General features: G+C 44.8%; 1 protein-coding gene across 1 annotated transcript in view; it reads right to left on the bottom strand.

The window, feature by feature from the left end:
• Positions 1–4,842, bottom strand: part of CD59 (CD59 molecule (CD59 blood group)) — a 15,258-nt gene extending 10,416 nt beyond the window's left edge. Inside the window, exon 1 of the mRNA XM_025200964.1 lies at positions 4,815–4,842. The gene's annotated coding sequence lies outside the window, so the exon portion shown is untranslated. The remainder of the gene's footprint in view (positions 1–4,814) is intronic.
• Positions 4,843–8,667: the final 3,825 nt, after the last annotated feature.

Here is an 8,667-nt window from a genome sequence, read left to right as displayed (position 1 = left end):
GTAACCTTTCCTCATAGGACCTTCCCTGCTGTCCCTTGATCATGCGAGTGGCCCTCCTCTGGACCCTCTCCATGCTGTCCACATCCCTCCTGAAGTGCGGCTCCCAGAACTGGACGCAGCGCTCCAGCTGCGGCCTGACCAGTGCCGCATAGAGGGGGGGGATCACCTCCTTGGTCCTGCTTGAAATGCATCTGTGGATGCACGACAAGGTACAGTTGGCCTTCCTAGCCGCCTCCCCACACTGCCGAGCCATGTTCATCTTGGAGTCGATAATGACTCCAAGATCCTTTTCCACCTCCGTGCTGACAAGAGGGGAGTTCCCCAGCCTGTAGGTATGGTGCCGGTTGTTCCTCCCCAGGTGCATCACCTTGCACTTGTCTGTGTTGAACCCCATCCTGTTCTCCTCTGCCCATCCTTGTAACCTGTCAAGGTCCGACTGTAGCCTGTTGCTCCCTTCTGTTGTGCCCACATCCCCCCACATCTTGGTGTCATCAGCAAATTTGAACAGGGTGCTTTGCACCCCCTCATCCAAATCACTGATGAAGATGTTGAACAGGGCGGGGCCGAGGACCGAGCCCTGCTGGACCCCACTGCCCACGTCCTTCCAGGCCGAGAAGGACCCATCCACTACCACCCTCTGGGTGCGGCTCTCTAGCCAGTTGGCGACCCATTGGACTGTGTGGGTGTCTACGCCACAGTCCCCCAGTTTCCTAATGAGAACGGGGTGAGAGACAGTGTCGAAAGCCTTCCGGAAGTCCAGGAAGACTATATCCACTGCTACCCCTGCATCCAATGATTTAGTGACCTGATCGTAGAAGGCCACCAGGTTGGTCTGACATGACCTGCCATTGATGAACCCGTGCTGGTTGCCCCTGAGCATGCATTTCCCTGCTGGCCCCTCCTGGATGTGTGCCAGAATAATTTTCTCAAACAGCTTGCCCAGGATCGAGGTAAGACTGACTGGCTTATAGTTTCCCGGGTCCTCCTTCCTCCCCTTTTTGAAGATGGGAACCACGTTGGCCCTCTTCCAGTCCTCCGGCACCTCTCCAGAGCACCACGAGTGCTCATAAAGCTGCACCAGGGGACTCGCAATGACCCCGGCCAGTTCCTTTAGAACTCTAGGGTGGAGATCATCCGGACCGGCTGACTTAAAAATGTCCAGCCCCTCCAGCAGCTCCCTAACTAGATCCTCACTTACCCTGGGCTCAGGTGTGCCTCCCTTGGGGCCCGATGGGGGCCTAGCAGGGAGGTGGCAGTTCTGGTCCATAGACGTTGCTTCCATGGCAGTGGTGCCCCCAGGCAGCACCCACCCTCTAGCACCCCACCCAGGCAGCCCTGGGGGGTGCTGCCACCGTCTGAGCCCCATGCAGCTCAGGGGCTATATGATTCAACAGTAGCTCACGCAGGCAGGCTTCACTGAGGGAAAACACAAACAACAATGAGGGGCCTGATCTTTTCTTCCCCTCCTCCCCCAAAATGAAGCCTGCCCAGGTCTTCTGCAACTGGGGGGTGAGCTGTCAGTGAACCCTGAGCTGCAGGAGGGCCCAGTCCTTCCCTCCATGGTGGCACCACCCACTTGTTAGCAGCCCACCCAGGCAGTCCCAGGGGGTGCCGCCACCACGGAAGAAAGGAACAGACCACCCTGCAGCTTGGGACCTGCCAGAAACTTGCTCCCCACCCCCAACCACGGGAGAGGCAGGCAGGTTCTGCCGGGGGGAGGATCAGGCCCCTCGCCATTTTTTCTCTGGTAGAGCCAGCCTGCAGTGGTGGGGGTGAACTGACAGGAGCCATCACTGTTCCAATCACAGTGATGGAAGTCCCTAAATTGAAAATGTGAGTTTTTAATTAACAGAAGTAAACAAACAAAAAAACCAAACAACCCACCATTTCAATTTAGGGAGAACTGAAACCCAGTCACATGTACAAACAGCCACTCTAATTTCACAGGAAATTAGACCTCAATTCTGCATAATAATACATTTAAGCCTCTTCTGAACTCCTTGCCTCTTCATTTCTCCCTCAACAAAGCACCCTGATTGCCCACTACTCCCTCCCAGTATACTCCTGCCTCTTTGCTCCTTCTCACAAACATCACTCCACTCCATACTTCCAGGTCCCTTATAACTGCTCTTTACTTTGTCACTTTTGCATCCTCATCCCGTCTTTCTGAGCCCCCTTCAAGATTCTTCAGCATGAGTCCTCTTCCCAAGTTCCACACTAGTGTCTACAACCCAGCTTCCCTGCACAACTATTCCTCCAATACCCTAGCTCTTGGTTCCTCTCAAATTCATAGATGCTAGGGTTGGAAGGGACCTCAATAGATCATCGAGTCCAACCCCCTGCATAGGCAGGAAAGGGTGCTGGGTTCAGATGACCCCAGCTAGATGCTTATCTAACCTCCTCTTGAAGACCCCCACGGTAGGGGAGAGCACCACCTCCCTTGGGAGCCCATTCCAGACGTTGGCCACTCTAACCGTGAAGAAGTTCTTCCTAATGTCTAGTCTAAATTGTTCCAATGAGAAGAAATTCTATGTATAGTAGTGGTCAAATAACAAAAACAATATTAAGCAACAGGCTACCAATGGTTTGGCAGAACAGCTAGAGTGAAACATAAAAAAGGTATTGTTAGTTGTCCCAACCAGTTGAAAAGACAGGCCCAACCTGTCAGTAACTTCTCTCCTTCCCAGGGATTTCAGGCATCTTGTCAGGTTCAGGATCAGTTTGGCTTCTCCTGCTCCTTTAATTAAATCACATTTTATAAATACCTATAATGTAGACGTTTTTTTCTGAGGTCACCAAGGTTCTGACTAAGACATACAGCAAATAGCTTTGCAGCAGCGTAGATAAAAATCAATGATCCAAAAATAAATAAATAAATAATTCATTATTTATATCAGATTTTTTAATTTAATCTTTTTTTTTTTTGGTTAAGATGCTTTTTATAAAAAAAAAAAAAAAAAAAAAAAAACACAAAAAACAAAAAACACACATCTATATAAAGATATAGTTTTAATTTAAGATATGTTAAAGCTCAAAGATATCATCATGGGCTAGGGATTATAACTTCTAATGATATACTACTTGAGACAATATTGCTGGATGAAGTGCATGAGAAAGACATTGAACACTGCAACAAGTCTAGAGGGGAAAATTGTTAACCTGAGTCTTGATGGGTGGAGCAATGTCCACAATGATCCAGTAATATGTGCCTGTGTGACAACAGAAGGGACTGTTTACCTTACAGAAACACTTGATACATCAGGAAATGCACACACAGCAGAATACTTACACAAATTAGTAGTAAGAGCTATAACAACCTGGAAAAAAATTCAAATGCTTAGTACACAGCTTTGTCACAGACAAAAGCCCCAAGCTAATAACATATGGCTACACCACTCATTTGATACACTTCTTAGCCAAAGACTTCAGTGCTCCAGAAATAAAGGCTAATGTTGCTGAATTTGCAAAATACTTCTGTAACAACCACTTTGCAGCAGCTGCTCTGAAGAAAGCAGGGGGAACCAAACTAACTCTCCCACAAGATGTGTGATGGAACTCCGTAGTGGACCGTTTTGAGCGATATATTGAGAACTGACCTAATCCAATGACAATCTATAAACAAAATCATGACAAAAAAAATGGAATTGTCATAGCCAAAGTTCAAAATTGGGCTAAAAATAAATATAGATTGTATGCTGACTATTCGGATCCTATTTCCGTAGCCTTGAATAAAATGCAGGCGAATTGCTGACTTATTGTTGATCCTGTTGAAGTTTGGAATGAACTGAGCGAGACCTTGAAAAGAGAAATATGTAATGGCAGAGTTAAATTACAGGTGTTTTAAAAAACCCAAATGGATCAAGCACTATCTGCAGCTAGATACTAGATAAAAATAGATTTTTTATATTAGATAGAATTTTTTTATAATAGTTTTTTTTTAATAATAGATAGAATTTATCCAGCAATCATTCCTCCATAATACCAACTACAATAAATTTCAGGGCCAAGGGTGAACTATTCAAGAAATATGTTTGCTAAAGAGGTTTTAAAGAAAAATAAATAAATAAAAATAAATCACACCAGTGAACTGGTGGAAGTCATTTGAGCACCTGGATCCATCAGACTCTAGTAAAGTATCCAGCTTTTAACAGCAGTAGCTTTTTTTGTAGGTGTAGAAAGAATATTTTCTTCCTTTGGACTAATCCATTCTAAATTGAGAAAAATCACCTGGGAACTGAAAAAGCAGGAAAGCCTGTCTTTCTTTTCCAGTTTATGAATAAACAGGAAGAGGAAGATGAAGGTAGAGTTTGCTGCATAACCCAGCATTTTAACTCTCTCGCATTGATCTGACTGAAATAATCTATTTGATTTTTGTTAAAAATACATTTCACATAACTAAAATAGTTAAGAATTCCAAAATACATGTGCTTGCTTTGTAAAAATAATTATACATGTTTGTTGAAGAAAAATATCCAAAATACATAAGCTTGTTTTAGTTTTTAAAATATTAAATGTCATAATTCAGTTTTCTGATGTAGCTGCAACATTAATCTGAAAAAATATCAAAATAAGTCATTGCTTTGAAATGTATAACATGTTCCTTGTAAAAATGAAACTTCTCTCTCTCCAAGTTGTAAATCATATGTATTAAGTTTATATTAAACAATCAGAATGCACTTTTTGTAGAAAACAATGATTAAATTGAAGTTTCTTGGCCAGTGATTGATTTAAAAATCAAATCCACCCTGCTTTGCAAGATTTTCTATCATACTTCCCTTGTGGAAGTGGATGAACTTTCTTGTTTTCCTTCTTACCGCTCTTTCCAGAATTTTGGGAGGATATATCTGCACAAGAAAAAGAAAAAAGTTGTCTCAGCATTCATTTGCATCTTCCCACCCAGAACCCTCTTCTGAACCATCTTGGACAATGAATGGCATTAATTTAGCAATCAATTCACTTTCCATCTCTAAACAAAACATAACTTGTTACTGAGTTTAATGTATTATGACAATTAATTAAATTAGTTTACCATGGAATGCTAACGTTCCAGTCAGGAAGAGCACACACAAACTGCAGATGCTCCCTCTGCCTGACAAAGGGTATTTATACCTAAAAGCTTGTAAAGAATTTCTCCAACTATTTGAGTTGGTCTAATAAAAGATATCAGATTTACCCAAACAACCTTGTCTGCCTATGTCATTAGACCAACACAGCTACAACCTATACGCTAGGAAGGCCAACTGTACCTTGTCGTGCATCCACAGATGCATTTCAAGCAGGACCAAGGAGGTGATCCTCCCCCTCTATGCGGCACTGGTCAGGCCGCAGCTGGAGTACTGCGTCCAGTTCTGGGCGCCGCACTTTAAGAGGGATGTGGACAGCATCGAGAGGGTCCAGAGGAGGGCCACTCGCATGATCAAGGGACAGCAGGGCAGGTCCTATGAGGAAAGGTTACGGGACCTGAACCTGTTCAGCCTCCAGAAGAGAAGGCTGAGGGGGGATCTTGTGGCCTGCTATAAACTAGTCAGGGGGATCAACAGACACTGGGGGAGTCCCTGTTCCCCCGAGCGCCGCCAGGAGTGACCAGGAATAACAGTCACAAGCTGGCGGAGGGAAGGTTCAAGTTGGACATCAGGAGGCGCTACTTCACGGTCAGGGCGACCAGGGTCTGGAACCATCTTCCAAGTGAGGTGGTGCAGGCTCCCACCCTGGGGGTTTTTAAGAGGAGGTTAGATGAACATCTTGCTGGGGTCGTTTGACCCCAGTACTCTTTCCTGCCATGGCAGGGGGTCGGACTAGATGATCTGCCCAGGTCCCTTCCGACCCTAGAAACTATGAAACTATACCCCTGTATCACTGAACATTTGACACTATCAAAGAAATGTAACAAAGCCATCTAGTGTGCAAGTAGCAGCTGAATTCCTGAAGGCCTCTGGTCCTTCAAATTAGCTTTTCCGGTGTGGAACTTACATTATACACTGACCTGGAGCATACAATCAGGTCCATCTCTAAAACTGGCTCCCAACCTCAGGGCACAACCCAAATCAAGGTTGCGGGGGGTCCGCCCCTTGCTCCACTCTGCCCACCTGCGGGGCTCTCCCAGCACATGGTCCACATGGCTCTCGCCACAGCTGCCCCCTGCAATCCCCGGCTCAGCCCAGGCTTTGCTGGTGCCACCGGGCATGAGCGAGTCAGCAGCGGAGGCAGGGGCCATGACCCAGATTTAGGGTCGCAGCAGAAAAAGGTTGGGAGCCACTGCTCTAAAAGATGACACAACAGAAGGAAATTATTCAGGCAGTATGGGCATTGTACTTCTGGGGCTCTGGTCCCACCTTATGGCTGTGGTCACAGCATGTACATGCCTATAGTTGACAACACTTGGCTAGATAACTGCCTGTTTGTGTCTGCCTGCCCATGTATCAAGAGGCCAGCCAGCCCATGGCATCCTTTGCTACACTGTAACAGCTTAACACTATGGTAGCTCAAAAATTTCCATTACCATCTACCTGAACTATATTAGCATACTGTAATGAAACTAAATTTCTGGCACATTCGAGGATTTTTTTTTGGGGGGGGGGGGGGGGGCGGGGTCAGAATAAACATCAGGCAGTTTCACAAAGCCAACACTCCCAATATCTACCATGAGTAGTATCTATCATGAGGCTGGCAGGCAGCCCCAATGTCTCTCACTAACAGGCTTCAAGAATATCTAATCATGAGTTTCCTTGTTGATTTATGTGCCCATGGATATGAACAGGCAGATATCTGTCCAAAAACTGTCAACTATAGGCACGTGACTACATCCCACTCTCTAGATCAGCATTTGCTGGCTCTCTTCATTTAAGGGTAAAAGACCTACACTGAGCCGAGCACTGAAAAAATATACCTGTGGGATTCTATTCAGTTTCTACACTAAAAGATTACATTGACACAGACATTATTATAGGGCACTATTTTAGTGCAAGACCACAAGGAAAGTGTAGATGAAGAGTTTTGGGGTTTTTTTGGATTTTTTTAAACACACAAAAAAAAAAAAAGTGTTCTTTTGAGTTATTGGGCTACCCAGGAATGAAAGATTCTGTTTCATGCACAACTACCTAGAAAGTAATGGAATTTAACCACATTTTCAAGTCTCAAATCACACAAAAGTCCCTTGTTTGGGAAACAAGTAAATGAGAAGATTTAGGTCAAGAAGACTTTCCTCAGAAAACTGCTTACCCCCCCACCAAAAACAGAAGCTTTTTTGTTATGAATCTCTCTCTGCCTTAACTATAGTGGGTCTTGTTTACATCAATCAGCAGTTCATTCCCATTTGCTTGGCCGCATACATTTTCCAAGCTCTAAGTGGGTTTTCAGATGGGAATCCCAAAAAATATCAGAGAGCTTGGTGCCTTTCAACACAATCAAACTGTTTCTGGTCAATACTAAAAGATAGACAGCAAAGATTCTTCCAAAAGGTAACACAAAGTGCAGAACCTCCATAAATTTTACAACACAGAAATTGGCAGCCCCAACCCTTCTTCTCATCAAAAGCTTGATGTTGTGGCCACAAGAGTGCCACTGCTGTTGTAGGCATGCAAGCAGAACCCACCACCAGAGATGCAACATACAATCAACAGGAGTTTTCCACAACTATAATCTAAATCAGAGAAGCACTTGTCAGCATAGCTTCGCCAAAGAGTTGCATCGTCTCCACGTTACCCAGAGACAACATATTTGCTTTCAGTGCTTTTTCAAAACACTATAGCTTAGCCCTGGTCCTTGTTTATAAAAGTGTGGTCACCTGTAGCTCACAAAGCTTTAAAAAGGTGTGCCCCTTGGGAGCAAGCAAATCAAGAAAAAAAAATCAAATCTAATACATGGACATTTATTTCCTAAGCAACACACTGCAATTTGTGAATTGTAATGCACAAGTGAGGCTCACCATTGCAACCAGGAGATAGGGGACTTACTGTATTGTGGGAGCCCCAAAAGATACTGATACAAGTACTCAGCTGGCTGTGCCTGAGCCTACAAAAGTCCACAAAGCAAGACTCATTTGGTAAAATCTTCTAATCGGACCAGCTTTTATAACTGGGAGATATATTAATCTTTTGGATATAAAATTTCCTCCTGGGCTTGGGAAAGAAGCTCCAGGTGTAGGCAAGATAAAATTTTGAATAGACTAGAAACCAGTAATTACTTTACGGCAGCATCTTTTCCTGCCCATGTCCTGTGGGTAGCCCTACTCAGCACTACAGGCTGTAAACCACAGGCCAGCCAGAGACAGAGAGCATCTTACATTTCAAAGCATGTTTGTCTTGATGCTAACTACAGAGTTGATCCAATAAGAAGACATTGCCCTAAGAAATCCTTGCCTTTCCCATAGTTTCTGAACCATCATGACTACAGCATCACTCTTACCTGACCAATGCCCACCAGGCATTTTTGCTCTGCATCCTTAATACCCCCGCCCCCCATCCCCTCCCGCACAGCAGGAGCGCAAGATGTGATCCATGCGCCATTTGTCTTGCCAACTACTGCTGTCATTTGTCCTACGTTTTCCCTCTCAGGGAAGGTAAATTTCCACCTGGCCTTTTGCAACTGTGGGAACAAGTCATTCTCAAGCCTTTCGCATACCGTAACCTCCAAGATAAAGAAGAAAGGGGGGGGGGGGGGAGAGGGGGG

The sequence above is a fragment of the Alligator sinensis genome, unplaced genomic scaffold, assembly GCF_000455745.1.
Source record: "Alligator sinensis unplaced genomic scaffold, ASM45574v1 scaffold442_1, whole genome shotgun sequence".
In the NCBI taxonomy this organism is placed as follows: domain Eukaryota; kingdom Metazoa; phylum Chordata; order Crocodylia; family Alligatoridae; genus Alligator; species Alligator sinensis.
The sequence above is the reverse complement of the archived record's forward strand: the minus strand, read 5'-3'. Positions and strand labels throughout refer to the sequence as shown.